Here is an 18,412-nt window from a genome sequence, read left to right on the forward strand (position 1 = left end):
GAGCACGAGTCAAAGAGTGGCCGGGAAGCAACTCGGCTCCCTCAGGCCTTAAATGTAGGTTACGGGGCTGGGTTAGCCCGGATAGAAAAAAAATGGGCTAGCCCAGCCCCGTAAGCAAGGATAAATAAAGCCAATTTGGCTAAAATAATTTGATTTCAAAAATAAAGCCAATTAATTTGAGTTAATTTGAGTTAATTTGAGTTAATTTGAAGCCAAATTTAAAGCCAATTTAGTTGATATTAATTGAATGCAAAACTTAAGCCAATTTGGATTAGGAATTTAGATTCCAAAGCTAAATCCAATTTGGTTGACAATGATTGAATAGAAAGCTGAAGCCAATCTGGGTTGAAATTAATTGACTCCAGAACAAAAGCCAATTTGGTTGACAAACAATAATTGCACATGCTGAAACCAGCGTAAATCTCATAATGGCCGCAAATGGGCGCAAGTCAAAGAGTGGCCGCAAATGGGCACGAGTCAAAGAGTGGCCGGGAAGCAACTCGGCTCCCTCAGGCCATAGATAGTGGTTACGGGGCTGGGTTAGCCCTGATAGAAAAAAAATGGGCTAGCCCAGCCCCGTAAGCAAGGATAAATAAAGCCAATTTGGCTAAAATAATTTGATTTCAAAAATAAAGCCAATTAATTTGAGTTAATTTGACTTAATTTGAAGCCAAATTTAAAGCCAATTTGGCTGATATTAATTGAAATCAAACCTTAAACCAATTTGGTTAAGGTTAAATAATAGCAAAGTTAAAGCCAATTTGTTTAACATCAATTGAATGCAAAGCTACAGCCAATTAGATTAAACTTAAATGGTTGTAAAGCTACAACCAATTTAAGTAACATTAAATGATTGCAAAACTAAAGTCAACTTGATTAAAGATACTGGCAAAACTAAAGCCAATTTGATTAACAATGACTGATTGAAAGCTAAAGCCAATTTTGTTAACATAATTAATTAAAAAGCTATAACCAATTTGATTAAGATTAATTGACAACAAATCAAAAACCAATTTAGTTGCAGTTACATGATTACAAAACAAAACCCAATCTGGGTGAAGTTAATAGATTACTAAGGTAAAACCAATTTGTTGAAGTGTGATGTCAAATCTAAAACCAATTTGGGTAAGGTTAACTGAACGCAAACCTTAAACCAAATTGGTTAACAGAACTTAACTCAAAAGCTAATTCCAATTAAATGGAGGTTAATTGACTAATATGTAGCTGATGTGCTGTTGTGATGGATCGTCAGCCCCCCAAAGCTTTATTGAACGCCTGCATGGCAGCATGGAGCGCTGCATCAAAGGGGAACATCCATCAGCCGGGGAATATAAGGGCCCTAAGGAAGAAAAAGAGATAGTTAGATCAATGGGCTGAAACAAGTGGGACATGAAAATGTAAAATAGTGGGCAAGGCCCAAAAATCTGCTACAAAAAACACCAAAATGGAGCTAAAAGTACAAAAGAAGAACACAGAGAATGCCAAAATGAACAGCAAGGCCCAAAAGAGCAGCACAAAAAACATCAAAACAGAACATAATACAACACAAAACACTGCAGAGAACAGGAATAGGGACATAAAGGCACAACAAAATGATGCAGGAAACTGCAAAATGGAAGAAAGCACCCAAGAGAATATCAAAATATTGGGCAAGGCCCAACAAAAGGATGCAGGGAACACTGAAAAGGAGGGCAAAGCCCAAGAGAACAAGAAAAGGAATGGCAAAATGGACTGAAAAGCCCAAAAGAATGATGCAATGGATGCCTAAATGGACAGCAAAGCCCAAAAGAATGATGCAATGGATGCCTAAATGGACGGCAAAGCCCAAAAGAATGATGCAATGGATGCCTAAATGGACTGAAAGCCCAAAAGAATGATGCAATGGATGCCTAAATGGATGGCAAAGTCCAAAAGAATGATGCAACGGATGCCTAAATGGACAGCAAAGTCCAAAAGAATGATGCAATGGATGCCTAAATGGACTGAAAGCCCAAAAGAATGATGCAATGGATGCCTAAATGGACGGCAAAGCCCAAAAGAATGATGCAAGATACGCCAAAATGGAGGGCAAAGCTGAAGAGAACAACGCAAGGAACAGCAAAATGGAGGGCAAGAAAAACACTGCAAGAAACAGCTGAGCAACAGCAAAGACCAAACACAAAGACAACACAGTAGGACAAGCACAGACAGCCCATAGGACACCACGGAGTGCAAAAATGAAGTCAAAAACACTAACCTCACATCTCAGTACGTAACAAGTAAAAACCAATTGCTGTGTGCTGCCCTTACCTGCTGGGCTGAGAGTTACCATCACAAAGCTGGGTCCAGGCAATGCAGGTTTCTGTTCCTCGCTGCTCTCATCAGGAGCCGCACATCTCTGTGCTCTGCTGGAACCTGTTGGACACAACATGACAATGAAGGCACTGGGATAGAATTAATGCTATTAGGGATATAATTAATGCTACTTTTAAGTCTAGATTTGCAGTAAGTTTAACAATTGTATCGCACACTACGATCATAATTAAAGTGACTTTCACATAAAGTGCTGAGCATCACTTTTATGGCTGCATTTATCATAACAGACACCTTTAGTATTGGGTAAATATTAGGTAAATATCAGTTCCATTAACAAATACAGGTTACAGACTTTATCACTACAACCCGCATTGAGCCGGGGGAGCAGATCAAGATTAACACAAACAAAACATTAACACAAATCCCAAACACAAGCAGAACAACCACAGAAAGACACTGCAAGAGAAAAGCAAAGCAAGCAGCCAAGGGTAAGACAAGGACAAAAGCATTAAGGAAAGCCAAGGGAAAACCAAAGCAAAAGCAACAGCAAACAGGCCATTATAGGGAACACCAAGAACAAAGGCCAAAGGGAAAACAGCGTGGGGAGCCAAGAGAACAACAAAGGGAACAATGAAACAGAGGGCAAGGCCCAAAAGAATGCTGCATGGAACTGCAAGATAGAGCAAGGCCATAAAGAACACTGCAGGGAACATCAAGATGGGGAACAAGGCCCAAAAGGGCACATACAACATCAAGATGTAGGGCAAGGCCTAAAAGAACACTGCATGGAACTGCAAAACAGAGGGCAAGGCCCAAAACAGCACTGCTGAAACATCAAGATGGAGGGCAAGGGCCAAAAAAAGATCACGTAAAGCATCAAGATGGATGGCAAGGCCAAAGAGAACATCATGCAGAATATCAAGATGAGGACAAGGCCCAAAAGAACACTGCGAGGAACATCAAGATGGAGGGCAAAGCTGAAGAGAAAACTGCAGCAAACACCAAGATGGATGGCTAGGCCCAAAAGGGCACTACAAGAAACATCAAGATGGGGGGCAAGGCCCAAAAGGGCACTACAAGAAACATCAAGATGGGGGGCAAGGCCCAAAAGGGCACTACAAGAAACATCAAGATGGGGGGCAAGGCCCAAAAGGGCACTACAAGAAACATGGAGATGGGGGGCAAGGCCCAAAAGGGCACTACAAGAAACATCAAGATGGAGGGCAAGGCCCAATAGAACATTGGGAAGATGATCAAGATGGAGGGCAAGGCAGCAGAGGAAACTGCTTGGAACTCCAACATGGAATGAAAGGCTGAAGGGAATGAAGCACCAAAATGAACAACAAGGCCCATAGAATGAACAGAACAGCAAAATGAGAACAAAGGAAACACTGCAGGAAATGCTGGAGAAACAGCAGAGAACAGAGGAAAAGAGAATGCAGAAGGATGAGAGCAGACATTATCATTATAATAATGGAACATTACCTTCAATCTCAGAATGGAACAGGTAAAAAGCAATTGTGTGTGCTGCCCTTACCTGCTGGGCTGAGAGTTACCATCAGCAAAGCTGGGTCTGGAGCATTCCAGGCAATGCAGGTTTCTGTTCCTCGCTGCTCTCAGCAGTAGGATAGAATCCATGCTATTAGGGATAGAATAAATACTATTAGAAATAGAAGTAATGCTATTCCTAAGGTTAAAGGTGCAGTTACTTTGAAATGGTATTTCGCACTATGATTAGAATGAAGGTTACTTAAAAACAAAGGGTTAGATTTACAGATACTCTACAGAAAACTGCAATTATCACTAAATTTCCCATTAAGGCCATAAAGTTCCTGCAATTATCCCATAAAGGTCCCTTCAGGTCAACATTACCATGAATGCTGCCTCCCAGCAAACCCCATAGAGCCAAAGGCAGCAGAACAAGCACAGAAAGCCCCAACAAAAGAAAAGCAAAGCAAACACCAACAGTAAGGCAAGGGCAACAGCAAGAGAACAGCCAAGGGATAAGTCTAAGGTAAAGAAACAGCAAGGAGAGTGGTATGAAACACCAAGAACAGAGGGCAAAGGGAAGGCGGAGTAGGAGGCCAAATGGAAACAGCAAAAGAACACTGCAGGAACAACAAAAAGGAGGGCACGGCCCAAGAGAACATGGCAGGGAACAGCAAGATGGAGAACAAGGCCCAAAAGGGCATTAAAAGAACATCAAGATGGAGAGCAAGGCCCAAAAGGGCATTAAAGGAACAGCAAGATGGAGAACAAGGCCCAAAAGGGCATTAAAAGAACATCAAGATGGAGAGCAAGGCCCAAAAGGGCATTAAAGGAACATCAAGATGGAGAACAAGGCCCAAAAGGGCATTAAAAGAACATCAAGATGTAGGGCAAGGCCTAAAAGAACACTGCATGGAACTGCAAACCAGAGGGCAAGGCCCAAAACAGCACTGCTGAAACATCAAGATGGAGGGCAAGGGCCAAAAAAAGACCACGTAAAACATCAAGATGGAGGGAAAGGCCAAAGTGAACATCACGCAGAACATCAAGATGAGGACAAGGCCCAAAAGAACACTGCAAGGAACATCAAGATGGAGGGCAAAGCTGAAGAGAAAACTGCAGCAAACACCAAGATGGATGGTAAGGCCCAAAAGGGCACAACAAGAAACATCAAGATGGGGGGCAAGGCCCAAAAGGGCACTACAAGAAACATCAAGATGGGGGGCAAGGCCCAAAAGGGCACTACAAGAAACATCAAGATGGAGGGCAAGGCCCAAAAGGGCACTACAAGAAACATCAAGATGGGGGACAAGGCCTAAAAGGGCACTACAAGAAACATGGAGATGGGGGGCAAGGCCCAAAAGGGCACTACAAGAAACATCAAGATGGGGGACAAGGCCTAAAAGGGCACTACAAGAAACATCAAGATGGAGGGCAAGGCAGCAGAGGAAACTGCTTGGAACTCCAACATGGAATGAAAGGCTGAAGGGAATGAAGCACCAAAATGAACAACAAGGCCCATAGAATGAACAGAACAGCAAAATGAGAACAAAGGAAACACTGCAGGAAATGCTGGAGAAACAGCAGAGAACAGAGGAAAAGAGAATGCAGAAGGATGAGAGCAGATATTATCATTATAATAATGGAACATTACCTTCAATTTCAGTATGGAACAGATAAAAAGCAATTGTGTGTGCTGCCCTTACCTGCTGGGCTGAGAGTTACCATCAGCAAAGCTGGGTCTGGAGCATTCCAGGCAATGCAGGTTTCTGTTCCTTGCTGCTCTCATCAGTAGGATAGAATCCATGCTATTAGGGATAGAATAAATACTATTAGAAATAGAAGTAATGCTATTTCTAAGGTTAAAGGTGCAGTTACTTATAGAAGTAATGCTATTTCTAAGGTTAAAGGTGCAGTTACTTATAGAAGTAATGCTATTTCTAAGGTTAAAGGTGCAGTTACTTTAAAAGTGGTATTTTACACTATGATTAGAATTAATAGAATTAAAAACAAAGGGTTAGATTTACAGATACTCTACAGAAAACTGCAATTATCACTAAATTTCCCATTAAGGCCATAAAGTTCCTGCAATTATCCCATAAAGGTCCCTTCAGGTCAACATTACCATGAATGCTGCCTCCCAGCAAACCCCATAGAGCCAAAGGCAGCAGAACAAGCACAGAAAGCCCCAACAAAAGAAAAGCAAAGCAAACACCAACAGTAAGGCAAGGGCAACAGCAAGAGAACAGCCAAGGGATAAGTCTAAGGTAAAGAAACAGCAAGGAGAGTGGTATGAAACACCAAGAACAGAGGGCAAAGGGAAGGCGGAGTAGGAGGCCAAATGGAAACAGCAAAAGAACACTGCAGGAACAACAAAAAGGAGGGCACGGCCCAAGAGAACATGGCAGGGAACAGCAAGATGGAGAACAAGGCCCAAAAGGGCATTAAAAGAACATCAAGATGTAGGGCAAGGCCTAAAAGAACATTGCATGGAACTGCAAAACAGAGGGCAAGGCCCAAAACAGAACTGCTGAAACATCAAGATGGAGGACAAGGGCCAAAAAAAGATCATGTAAAACATCAAGATGGAGGGAAAGGCCCAAGGGAACATCACGCAGAACATCAAGATGAGGACAAGGCCCAACAGAACACTGCAAGGAACATCAAGATGGAGGGCAAAGCTGAAGAGAAAACTGCAGCAAACACCAAGATGGAGGGCAAGGCCCAAAAGGGCACTACAAGAAACATCAAGATGGGGGGCAAGGCCCAATAGAACATTGGGAAGATGATCAAGATGGAGGGCAAGGCGGCAGAGGAAACTGCTTGGAACTCCAACATGGAATGAAAGGCTGAAGGGAATGAAGCACCAAAATGAACAACAAGGCCCATAGAATGAACAGAACAGCAAAATGAGAACAAAGGAAACACTGCAGGAAATGCTGGAGAAACAGCAGAGAACAGAGGAAAAGAGAATGCAGAAGGATGAGAGCAGATATTATCATTATAATAATGGAACGTTACCTTCAATCTCAGTATGGAACAGATAAAAAGCAATTGCTATGTGCTGCCCTTACCTGCTGGGATGAGAGTTACCATCACAAAGCTGGGTCCAGGCAATGCAGGTTTCTGTTCCTCGCTGCTCTCATCAGGAGTCGCACATCTCTGTGCTCTGCTGGAACCTGTGGGACACAACACGGCAATGAAGGCACTGCCCACATCTGCAGGGAGCTCATAGACACAGCACTCACCTTGGGTTTGGTAGGGAGGGATGTTGGAACCAATAGGGCCCCATGAGACCCCATTGGAACCAATAGGGCCCCACATAAGACCCCATTGGACCTTACAAGGTCAACAACCCAGTGCAAGACCAACCAAGGTCCTGAAATCAAGCAGTCTATGAGTCCAGATGAGATGCATCGCAGACTGAGAAGTGGTGACAATGGGGTGCAGTCCGGTGAGCAGAAACACGGCCAACATGGCGCTCCTTTGTAGGAAGGTAGAAGGGATGAGCCCGGGAACGGATGACCTGTCGGTCCCACTGCTGTGCTGGGAATGACCACAAAGCAGATCCTCATAGAAGGACCCAGGGCTCATTGAAGCAGGAGGTGATGATGGAGATCCTCATAGAAGGACCCAGGGCTCATTGAAGCAGGAGGTGATGATGGAGATCTCATAGAAGGACCCAGGGCTCATGGAAGGCAGGAGGTGATGATGGAGATCCTCATAGAAGGACCCAGGGCTCATGGAAGGCAGGAGGTGATGATGGAGATCCTCATAGAAGGACCCAGGGCTCATGGAAGGCAGGAGGTGATGATGGAGATCTCATAGAAGGACCCAGGGCTCATGGAAGGCAGGAGGTGATGATGGAGATCCTCATAGAAGGACCCAGGGCTCATTGAAGCAGGAGGTGATGATGGAGATCCTCATAGAAGGACACAGGGCTCACAGAAAGCAGGAGGTGATGATGGAGAACCAACACGGCCTCACCAAGGGCAAATGCTCCTTGACTGACCTCATAGACTTCTATGATGGCACTGATACATCAGTAGATGAAGGAAGACCTGCTGATATCATCTACTTAGACTTCACCAAGGCCTCTGATGCAGGACCCCACACCGTCCTCATGTCCAAGTGATGAAGACACCAAGTGGACGGGAAGATGATGAGATGGATGAAGAACTGGCTGTAGAAGCGAGTCCAGAGAGCAGCAGCCAATGGCTCCGTGTCCAGGTGGAGATAGTGATGAACAACGTCCCATAAGAACCAGCACTGGGGCTGATACTCTGCAATATATGAGCATAGAATCAAATGATGATCAGCAGTGAAGTCCATCACGACCATCTCCATTCAACCCCCCTGCTATGGGGACAGTCACCAACCACCACAACAAGGTCCCACAGCCTCAAACACCTGTAGGGATGGAGCATCCCAAAGTGACCCATTCCACCCCCAAACCCTGCAATAAAGAAGAGATCGCTCACCCCATTGTGAAGGCTGAGCCTTCCATCCAAAGGAAGGAGGCTCTAGATACAGCTCCTTCTCACCCCCATCCATAAGTGCTGTTAGGAGCAATCAAAAGGAGAAGACATCAGCCCAGTAATAAAGAAGAAATTCCTTACCCCATTGCAAAGTCAAAGACTCACCATAGACCCCAAAGGAAAGGATCTCCAAGCAGAGTCGCATCTCATATGGCATCCAGAGCTCGAAAGCAGCAGGAAGGAGAATCCTCTCCCTCAATGCTCCCATAGGAGCACCGAGCTGGAACTGATGCTGCCCCCTGCCCTTCCCAGCCCTTAAATACCAATCAAGGAGGGGAGGAGCCAGGCTCCAACCAATCGCAATTCACCCCTCAACGGCCCCCACCTGTGCCCATGGGGTGGGCCCCTCCCCTCAGCAGGTGCCCAATCAGGAAGTTACATAACATCCCCATTCAAGAACAAAGACAAAAACAAAACAGTAACAGGTGAGTAATTATATTTATTTGTTCTTATAGGGGAGGGTTGTGGATAGAGGAGAAACAACAGCACAGTATATGGACACGGGGGTGCAGATCTCACTCTTGCAATGGGGTGACACTGTGGGCACCGCTCTAGGGTAGATGCTGGGGAGACATTGGAACGATGGGGGGTCATGGGGACGATGATAATTATTATATAATCAGGGTGATATAATAGAAATGCTTAGTCATGGTTGGAAGCCATGATGGGGCGGGGACACAGCAGTACAGCCCAAGTGCAGGCAATGCACCTGATTGGCTGCAGGGCTGGCTCCGCCCCCTCCTGGTTCTCATATAAGGGCTGGCACTGTGGGGCAGCAGGTATTTGCTGGAGCTCCTCGCTGAGGTCACATCTACCCACATGAAGAAGCTCTTCTGCTCTGTTGCTGCCTTGGACTAAGAGCTGCTGGATGGAGCTGCAGGACTTGGCTTCTCCGCCATCACGCTGCTCGGCCTAGAACAGCACTACAGGAGGTGAGTTCTGGCTCTGATACTTGAATAATGCTGAGCTGATGGGGGGCAGAGATGTTTGGGGGGGGATGTTGAGGTGTCTGGGGGGGGACATGGAGCTGATGTTTGAAAATGAAGCTGTATGTAGATGTGGAGGTATCAATAGAGTTACACAAGGAACCATGTTGGAATGTGACGATGAGTAGATGAGGTTTTCTTCCGCTCTAACCCTGCTTTTCTTGGTTTTCTTCCGCTCTAACCCTGCTTTTAGTTTTCTTCTGCTCTAACCCTGTTTTTCTTGGTTTTCTTCCGTTCTTACCTGGCTTTTCTTGGTTTTCTTCCGCTCTAACCCTGTCTTTCTTTGTTTTCTTCCTTTCTAACCCTCCTTTTCTTGGTTTTCTTCCGCTCTAACCCTACTTTTCTTGGTTTTGTTACATTCTAACCCGGCATTTCCTGGTTTTCTTCTCCTCTAACTCTCTTTTTCTTGTTTTTTTTCGGCTCTAACCCTGTTTTTCTTGGTTTTCTTCCGCTCTAACCCTGTTTTTCTTGGTTTTCTTCGGCTCTAACCCTGCTTTTCTTGGTTTTCTTCCGTTCTAACCCGGCTTTTTTTGGTTTTCTTCTGCTCTAACCCTGTTTTTCTTGTTTTTTTTCGGCTCTATCCCTGTTTTTCTTGGTTTTCTTCCATTCTAACCCGGCTTTTCTTGGTTTTCATCCGTTCTCACCCGGCTTTACTTGGTTTTCTTCTGTTCTAACACTGTTTTTCTTGGTTTTCTTCTGCTGTAACCCTGCTTTTCTTGGTTTTCTTCCGTTCTAACCCTGCTTTTCTTGGTTTTCTTCCGCTCTAACCCTGTTTTTCTTGGTTTTCTTCCGCTCTGACCCTGCTTTTCTTGGTTTTCTTCTGCTCTAACCCTGTTTTTCTTGGTTTTCTTCCGTTCTTACCCGGCTTTTCTTGGTTTTCTTCTGCTCTAACCCTGTTTTTCTTGGTTTTTTTCGGCTCTAACCCTGCTTTTCTTGGTTTTCATCCGTTCTAACCCGGCTTTTCTTGGTTTTCTTCTGCTCTATGCCTGTTTTTCTTGGTTTTTTTCGGCTCTAACCCTGTTTTTCTTGGTTTTCTTCCGTTCTAACCCGGCTTCTCTTGGTTTTCTTCTGCTCTAACCCTGTTTTTCTTGGGTTTTTTCGGCTCTAACCCTGTTTTTCTTGGTTTTCTTCCGTTCTAACCCGGCTTTTCTTGGTTTTCTTCCGCTCTAACCCTGCTTTTCTTGGTTTTCTTCCGCTCTAACCCTGTTTTTCTTGGTTTTCTTCCGCTCTAACCCTGCTTTTCTTGGTTTTCTTCTGCTCTAACATTGTTTTTCTTGGTTTTCTTCCGTTCTTACCCAGCTTTTCATGGTTTTCTTCCGCTCTAAGCCTGTTTTTCTTGTTTTTTTTTGGCTCTAACCCTGTTTTTCTTGGTATTCTTCCGTTCTAACCCGGCTTTTCTTGGTTTTCTTCCGTTCTAACCCTGCTTTTCTTGGTTTTCTTCCGCTCTAACCCTGCTTTTCTTGGTTTTCTTCCGCTCCAACCCTGCTTTTCTTGGTTTTCTTCCGCTCTAACCCTGCTTTTCTTGGTTTTCTTCCGCTCTAACCCTGCTTTTCTTGGTTTTCTTTGGCTCTAACCCTGTTTTTCTTGTTTTTCTTCGGTTCTAACCCTGCTTTTCTTGGTTTTCTTCGGCTCTAACCCTGCTTTTCTTGGTTTTCTTCCGCTCTAACCCTGCTTTTCTTGGTTTTCTTCCGTTCTAACCGTGCTTTTCTTGGTTTTCTTCGGCTCTAACCCTGTTTTTCTTGGTTTTCTTCCATTCTAACCCGGCTTTTCCTGGTTTTCTTCCGTTCTAACCCGGCTTTTCTTGGCTTTCTTCTGCTCTAACCCTGTTTTTCTTGGTTATTTTCAGCTCTAACCCTGTTTTTCTTGGTTTTCTTCTGCTCTAACCCTGTTTTTCTTCTTTTCTTTCGACTCTAACCCTGTTTTTCTTGGTTTTCTTCGGTTCTAACCCGGCTTTTCCTGGTTTTCTTCCGTTCTAACCCGGCTTTTCTTCGTTTTCTTCTGTTCTAACCCTGTTTTTCTTGATTTTTTTTGGCTTTAAGCCTGCTTTTCTTGGTTTTCTTCCGCTCTAACCCTGCTTTTCTTGGTTTTCTTCTGCTCTAACCCTGTTTTTCTTGGTTTTCTTCCGTTCTTACCCGGATTTTCTTGGATTTCTTCCGCTCTAACCCTGTTTTTTTTGGTTTTCTTCGGCTCTAATCCTGCTTTTCCTGGTTTCTTCCGTTCTAACCCGGCTTTTCTTGGTTTTCTTCCGCTCTAAGCCTGTTTTTCTTTTTTTTTTTTCGGCTCTAACCCTGTTTTTCTTGGTATTCTTCCGTTCTAACCCGGCTTTTCTTGGTTTTCTTCTGCTCTAACCCTGTTTTTCTTGTTTTCTTTCGGCTCTAACCCTGTTTTTCTTGGTTTTCTTCCGTTCTAACCCTGTTTTTCTTGGTTTTCTTCCGTTCTAACCCGGCTTTTCTTGGTTTTCTTCTGTTCTAACCCTGTTTTTCTTGGTTTTTTTCGGCTTTAAGCCTGCTTTTCTTGGTTTTCTTCCGCTCTAACCCTGCTTTTCTTGGTTTTCTTCTGCTCTAACCCTGTTTTTCTTGGTTTTCTTCTGTTCTTACCCGGCTTTTCTTGGTTTTCTTCCGCTCTAACCCTGTTTTTGTTGTTTTTTTTCGGCTCTAACCCTGTTTTTCTTGGTTTTCTTCCGCTCTAACCCTGTTTTTCTTGGTTTTCTTCCGTTCTAACCCGGCTTTTCTTGGTTTTCTTCCGTTCTAACCCGGCTTTTCTTGGTTTCCTTCTGCTCTAACCCTGCTTTTCTTGGTTTTCTTCCGCTCTAACCCTGTTTTTCTTGGTTTTCTTCCGTTCTAACCCGGCTTTTCCTGGTTTTCTTCCGCTCTAACCCGGCTTCTCTTGGTTTTTTTCGGCTCTAACCCTGTTTTTCTTGGTTTTCTTCTGCTCTAACCCTGTTTTTCTTGGTTTTCTTCCGTTCTTACCCGGCTTTTCTTGGTTTTCTTTCGGCTCTAACCCTGTTTTTCTTGGTTTTTTTCGTCTCTAACCCTGCTTTTCTTGGTTTTCTTCCGTTCTAACCCGGCTTTTCTTGGTTTTCTTCTGCTCTAACCCTGTTTTTCTTGGTTTTCTTCGGTTCTAACCCGGCTTTTCCTGGTTTTCTTCCGTTCTAACCCGGCTTTTCTTCGTTTTCTTCTGTTCTAACCCTGTTTTTCTTGATTTTTTTCGGCTTTAAGCCTGCTTTTCTTGGTTTTCTTCCGCTCTAACCCTGCTTTTCTTGGTTTTCTTCCGTTCTAACCCTGCTTTTCTTGGATTTCTTCCGCTCTAACCCTGCTTTTCTTGGTTTTCTTCCGCTCTAACCTTGTTTTTCTTGGTTTTCTTCTGCTCTAACCCTGTTTTTCTTGGTTTTCTTCCGTTCTTACCCGGATTTTCTTGGATTTCTTCCGCTCTAACCCTGTTTTTTTTGGTTTTCTTCGGCTCTAATCCTGCTTTTCCTGGTTTCTTCCGTTCTAACCCGGCTTTTCTTGGTTTTCTTCCGCTCTAAGCCTGTTTTTCTTTTTTTTTTTTCGGCTCTAACCCTGTTTTTCTTGGTATTCTTCCGTTCTAACCCGGCTTTTCTTGGTTTTCTTCTGCTCTAACCCTGTTTTTCTTGTTTTCTTTCGGCTCTAACCCTGTTTTTCTTGGTTTTCTTCCGTTCTAACCCTGTTTTTCTTGGTTTTCTTCCGTTCTAACCCGGCTGTTCTTGGTTTTCTTCTGTTCTAACCCTGTTTTTCTTGGTTTTTTTCGGCTTTAAGCCTGCTTTTCTTGGTTTTCTTCCGCTCTAACCCTGCTTTTCTTGGTTTTCTTCTGCTCTAACCCTGTTTTTCTTGGTTTTCTTCCGTTCTTACCCGGCTTTTCTTGGTTTTCTTCCGCTCTAACCCTGTTTTTGTTGTTTTTTTTCGGCTCTAACCCTGTTTTTCTTGGTTTTCTTCCGCTCTAACCCTGTTTTTCTTGGTTTTCTTCCGTTCTAACCCGGCTTTTCTTGGTTTTCTTCCGTTCTAACCCGGCTTTTCTTGGTTTCCTTCTGCTCTAACCCTGCTTTTCTTGGTTTTCTTCCGCTCTAACCCTGTTTTTCTTGGTTTTCTTCCGTTCTAACCCGGCTTTTCCTGGTTTTCTTCCGCTCTAACCCGGCTTTTCTTGGTTTTTTTCGGCTCTAACCCTGTTTTTCTTGGTTTTCTTCTGCTCTAACCCTGTTTTTCTTGGTTTTCTTCCGTTCTTACCCGGCTTTTCTTGGTTTTCTTTCGGCTCTAACCCTGTTTTTCTTGGTTTTTTTCGTCTCTAACCCTGCTTTTCTTGGTTTTCTTCCGTTCTAACCCGGCTTTTCTTGGTTTTCTTCTGCTCTAAGCCTGTTTTTCTTGGTTTTTTTCGGCTCTAACCCTGTTTTTCTTGGTTTTCTTCCGTTCTAACCCGGCTTCTCTTGGTTTTCTTCTGCTCTAACCCTGTTTTTCTTGGATTTTTCGGCTCTAACCCTGTTTTTCTTGGTTTTCTTCCGTTCTAACCCGGCTTTTCTTGGTTTTCTTCCGTTCTAACCCGGCTTTTCTTGGTTTTCTTCTGTTCTAACCCTGTTTTTCTTGTTTTTTTTCGGCTTTAAGCCTGCTTTTCTTGGTTTTCTTTCGCTTTAACCCTGTTTTTCTTGGTTTTTTTCGGTTCTAACCCTGTTTTTCTTGGTTTTCTTCTGTTCTAACCCTGTTTTTCTTGGTTTTTTTCGGCTTTAAGCCTGCTTTTCTTGGTTTTCTTTCGCTTTAACCCTGTTTTTCTTGGTTTTGTTGGCTTTCTTCTGTTCTAAACCTGTTTTTCTTGGTTTTCTTCCATTCTAACCCGGCTTTTCTTGGTTTTCTTCTGCTCTAACCCTGTTTTTCTTGTTTTTTTCGGCTCTAACCCTGTTTTTATTGGTTTTCTTCCGTTCTAACCCGGCTTTTCCTGGTTTTCTTCCGTTCTAACCCGGCTTTTCTTGGTTTTCTTCTGTTCTAACCCTGTTTTTCTTGTTTTTTTTCGGCTTTAAGCCTGCTTTTCTTGGTTTTCTTTCGCTTTAACCCTGTTTTTCTTGGTTTTTTTCGGTTCTAACCCTGTTTTTCTTGGTTTTCTTCCGCTCTAACCCTGCTTTTCTTGGTTTTCTTCCGCTCTAACCCTGCTTTTCTTGGTTTTCTTCTGCTCTAATATTGTTTTTCTTGGTTTTCTTCCGTTCTTACCCGGCTTTTCTTGGTTTTCTTCTGCTCTAACCCTGTTTTTCTTGGTTTTTTCCGGCTTTAAGCCTGCTTTTCCTGGTTTTTTTCGGCTTTAAGCCTGCTTTTCTTGGTTTTTTTCGGCTCTAACCCTGCTTTTCTTGGTTTTCTTCCGCTCTAACCCTGCTTTTCTTGGTTTTCTTACGCTCCAACCCTGCTTTTCTTGGTTTTCTTCCGCTCTAACCCTGCTCTTCTTGGTTTTCTTCCGCTCTAACCCTGCTTTTCTTGGTTTTCTTCCGCTCCAACCCTGTTTTTCTTGGTTTTTTTCGGCACTAACCCTGCTTTTCTTGGTTTTCTTCCGCTCTAACCGTGCTTTTCTTGGTTTTCTTCGGCTCTAACCCTGTTTTTCTTGGTTTTCTTCCATTCTAACCCGGCTTTTCCTGGTTTTCTTCCGTTCTAACCCGGCTTTTCTTGGCTTTCTTCTGCTCTAACCCTGTTTTTCTTGGTTATTTTCAGCTCTAACCCTGTTTTTCTTGGTTTTCTTCCGCTCAAACACTGTTTTTCTTCTTTTCTTTCGACTCTAACCCTGTTTTTCTTGGTTTTCTTTGGTTCTAACCCGGCTTTTCCTGGTTTTCTTCCTTTCTAACCCGGCTTTTCTTCGTTTTCTTCTGTTCTAACCCTGTTTTTCTTGATTTTTTTCGGCTTTAAGCCTGCTTTTCTTGGTTTTCTTCCGCTCTAACCCTGCTTTTCTTGGTTTTCCTCCGTTCTAACCCTGCTTTTCTTGGATTTCTTCCGCTCTAACCCTGCTTTTCTTGGTTTTCTTCCGCTCTAACCTTGTTTTTCTTGGTTTTCTTCTGCTCTAACCCCGTTTTTCTTGGTTTTCTTCCGTTCTAACCCGGCTTTTCTTGGAATTCTTCCGCTCTAACTCTGTTTATTTTGGTTTGCTTCGGCTCTAATCCTGCTTTTCCTGGTTTTCTTCCGTTCTAACCCGGCTTTTCTTGGTTTTCTTCCGCTCTAAGCCTGTTTTTCTTGTTTTTTTTCGGCTCTAACCCTGTTTTTCTTGGTATTCTTCCGTTCTAACCCGGCTTTTCTTGGTTTTCTTCTGCTCTAACCCTGTTTTTCTTGTTTTCTTTCGGCTATAACCCTGTTTTTCTTGGTTTTCTTCCGTTCTAACCCTGTTTTTCTTGGTTTTCTTCCGTTCTAACCCGGCTTTTCTTGGTTTTCTTCTGTTCTAACCTTGTTTTTCTTGGTTTTTTTCGGCTTTAAGCCTGCTTTTCTTGGTTTTCTTCCGCTCTAACCCTGCTTTTCTTGGTTTTCTTCTGCTCTAACCCTGTTTTTCTTGGTTTTCTTCCGTTCTTACCCGGCTTTTCTTGGTTTTCTTCCGCTCTAACCCTGTTTTTGTTGTTTTATTTCGGCTCTAACCCTGTTTTTCTTGGTATTCTTCCGTTCTAACCCGGCTTTTCTTGGTTTTCTTCCGTTCTAACCCTGCTTTTCTTGGTTTCCTTCCGCTCGAACCCTGCTTTTCTTGGTTTTCTTCCGCTCTAACCCTGCTTTTCTTGGTTTTCTTCTGCTCTAACATTGTTTTTCTTTGTTTTCTTCCGTTCTTACCCGGCTTTTCTTGGTTTTCTTCCGCTCTAAGCCTGTTTTTCTTGTTTTTTTTCGGCTCTAACCCTGTTTTTCTTGGTATTCTTCCGTTCTAACCCGGCTTTTCTTGGTTTTCTTCCGTTCTAACCCTGCTTTTCTTGGTTTTCTTCCGCTCTAACCCTGCTTTTCTTGGTTTTCTTCCGCTCCAACCCTGCTTTTCTTGGTTTTCTTCCGCTCTAACCCTGCTTTTCTTGGTTTTCTTCCGCTCTAACCCTGCTTTTCTTGGTTTTCTTTGGCTCTAACCCTGTTTTTCTTGTTTTTCTTCGGTTCTAACCCTGCTTTTCTTGGTTTTCTTCGGCTCTAACCCTGCTTTTCTTGGTTTTCTTCCGCTCTAACCCTGCTTTTCTTGGTTTTCTTCCGTTCTAACCGTGCTTTTCTTGGTTTTCTTCGGCTCTAACCCTGTTTTTCTTGGTTTTCTTCCATTCTAACCCGGCTTTTCCTGGTTTTCTTCCGTTCTAACCCGGCTTTTCTTGGCTTTCTTCTGCTCTAACCCTGTTTTTCTTGGTTATTTTCAGCTCTAACCCTGTTTTTCTTGGTTTTCTTCTGCTCTAACCCTGTTTTTCTTCTTTTCTTTCGACTCTAACCCTGTTTTTCTTGGTTTTCTTCGGTTCTAACCCGGCTTTTCCTGGTTTTCTTCCGTTCTAACCCGGCTTTTCTTCGTTTTCTTCTGTTCTAACCCTGTTTTTCTTGATTTTTTTTGGCTTTAAGCCTGCTTTTCTTGGTTTTCTTCCGCTCTAACCCTGCTTTTCTTGGTTTTCTTCCGTTCTAACCCTGCTTTTCTTGGATTTCTTCCGCTCTAACCCTGCTTTTCTTGGTTTTCTTCCGCTCTAACCTTGTTTTTCTTGGTTTTCTTCTGCTCTAACCCTGTTTTTCTTGGTTTTCTTCCGTTCTTACCCGGATTTTCTTGGATTTCTTCCGCTCTAACCCTGTTTTTTTTGGTTTTATTCGGCTCTAATCCTGCTTTTCCTGGTTTCTTCCGTTCTAACCCGGCTTTTCTTGGTTTTCTTCCGCTCTAAGCCTGTTTTTCTTTTTTTTTTTTCGGCTCTAACCCTGTTTTTCTTGGTATTCTTCCGTTCTAACCCGGCTTTTCTTGGTTTTCTTCCGCTCTAACCCTGTTTTTGTTGTTTTATTTCGGCTCTAACCCTGTTTTTCTTGGTATTCTTCCGTTCTAACCCGGCTTTTCTTGGTTTTCTTCCGTTCTAACCCTGCTTTTCTTGGTTTCCTTCCGCTCGAACCCTGCTTTTCTTGGTTTTCTTCCGCTCTAACCCTGCTTTTCTTGGTTTTCTTCTGCTCTAACATTGTTTTTCTTTGTTTTCTTCCGTTCTTACCCGGCTTTTCTTGGTTTTCTTCCGCTCTAAGCCTGTTTTTCTTGTTTTTTTTCGGCTCTAACCCTGTTTTTCTTGGTATTCTTCCGTTCTAACCCGGCTTTTCTTGGTTTTCTTCCGTTCTAACCCTGCTTTTCTTGGTTTTCTTCCGCTCTAACCCTGCTTTTCTTGGTTTTCTTCCGCTCCAACCCTGCTTTTCTTGGTTTTCTTCCGCTCTAACCCTGCTTTTCTTGGTTTTCTTCCGCTCTAACCCTGCTTTTCTTGGTTTTCTTTGGCTCTAACCCTGTTTTTCTTGTTTTTCTTCGGTTCTAACCCTGCTTTTCTTGGTTTTCTTCGGCTCTAACCCTGCTTTTCTTGGTTTTCTTCCGCTCTAACCCTGCTTTTCTTGGTTTTCTTCCGTTCTAACCGTGCTTTTCTTGGTTTTCTTCGGCTCTAACCCTGTTTTTCTTGGTTTTCTTCCATTCTAACCCGGCTTTTCCTGGTTTTCTTCCGTTCTAACCCGGCTTTTCTTGGCTTTCTTCTGCTCTAACCCTGTTTTTCTTGGTTATTTTCAGCTCTAACCCTGTTTTTCTTGGTTTTCTTCTGCTCTAACCCTGTTTTTCTTCTTTTCTTTCGACTCTAACCCTGTTTTTCTTGGTTTTCTTCGGTTCTAACCCGGCTTTTCCTGGTTTTCTTCCGTTCTAACCCGGCTTTTCTTCGTTTTCTTCTGTTCTAACCCTGTTTTTCTTGATTTTTTTTGGCTTTAAGCCTGCTTTTCTTGGTTTTCTTCCGCTCTAACCCTGCTTTTCTTGGTTTTCTTCCGTTCTAACCCTGCTTTTCTTGGATTTCTTCCGCTCTAACCCTGCTTTTCTTGGTTTTCTTCCGCTCTAACCTTGTTTTTCTTGGTTTTCTTCTGCTCTAACCCTGTTTTTCTTGGTTTTCTTCCGTTCTTACCCGGATTTTCTTGGATTTCT

At 43.3% G+C, this 18,412-nt stretch overlaps 2 long non-coding RNA genes across 2 annotated transcripts; one reads left to right on the plus strand and one right to left on the minus strand.

The window, feature by feature from the left end:
- Positions 1-683: 683 nt before the first annotated feature.
- On the minus strand, positions 684-5,628 carry LOC146758144 (uncharacterized). Its single transcript, XR_014934918.1, has 4 exons — positions 5,490-5,628; positions 3,833-3,934; positions 2,290-2,394; positions 684-1,339 (listed from the first exon to the last, which is right to left on the minus strand). It is a non-coding gene; the product is annotated as an uncharacterized LOC146758144 (long non-coding RNA).
- Positions 5,629-6,849: 1,221 nt separating this feature from the next.
- LOC116653611 (uncharacterized) lies at positions 6,850-7,876 on the plus strand. Its single transcript, XR_014934902.1, has 3 exons — positions 6,850-7,388; positions 7,489-7,590; positions 7,742-7,876. It is a non-coding gene; the product is annotated as an uncharacterized LOC116653611 (long non-coding RNA).
- The last annotated feature ends 10,536 nt before the right edge of the window (positions 7,877-18,412 follow it).

Source organism: Coturnix japonica, chromosome 16 (genome assembly GCF_054131305.1).
Source record: "Coturnix japonica strain WE chromosome 16, WE-NBRP24, whole genome shotgun sequence".
Taxonomy (NCBI): domain Eukaryota; kingdom Metazoa; phylum Chordata; class Aves; order Galliformes; family Phasianidae; genus Coturnix; species Coturnix japonica.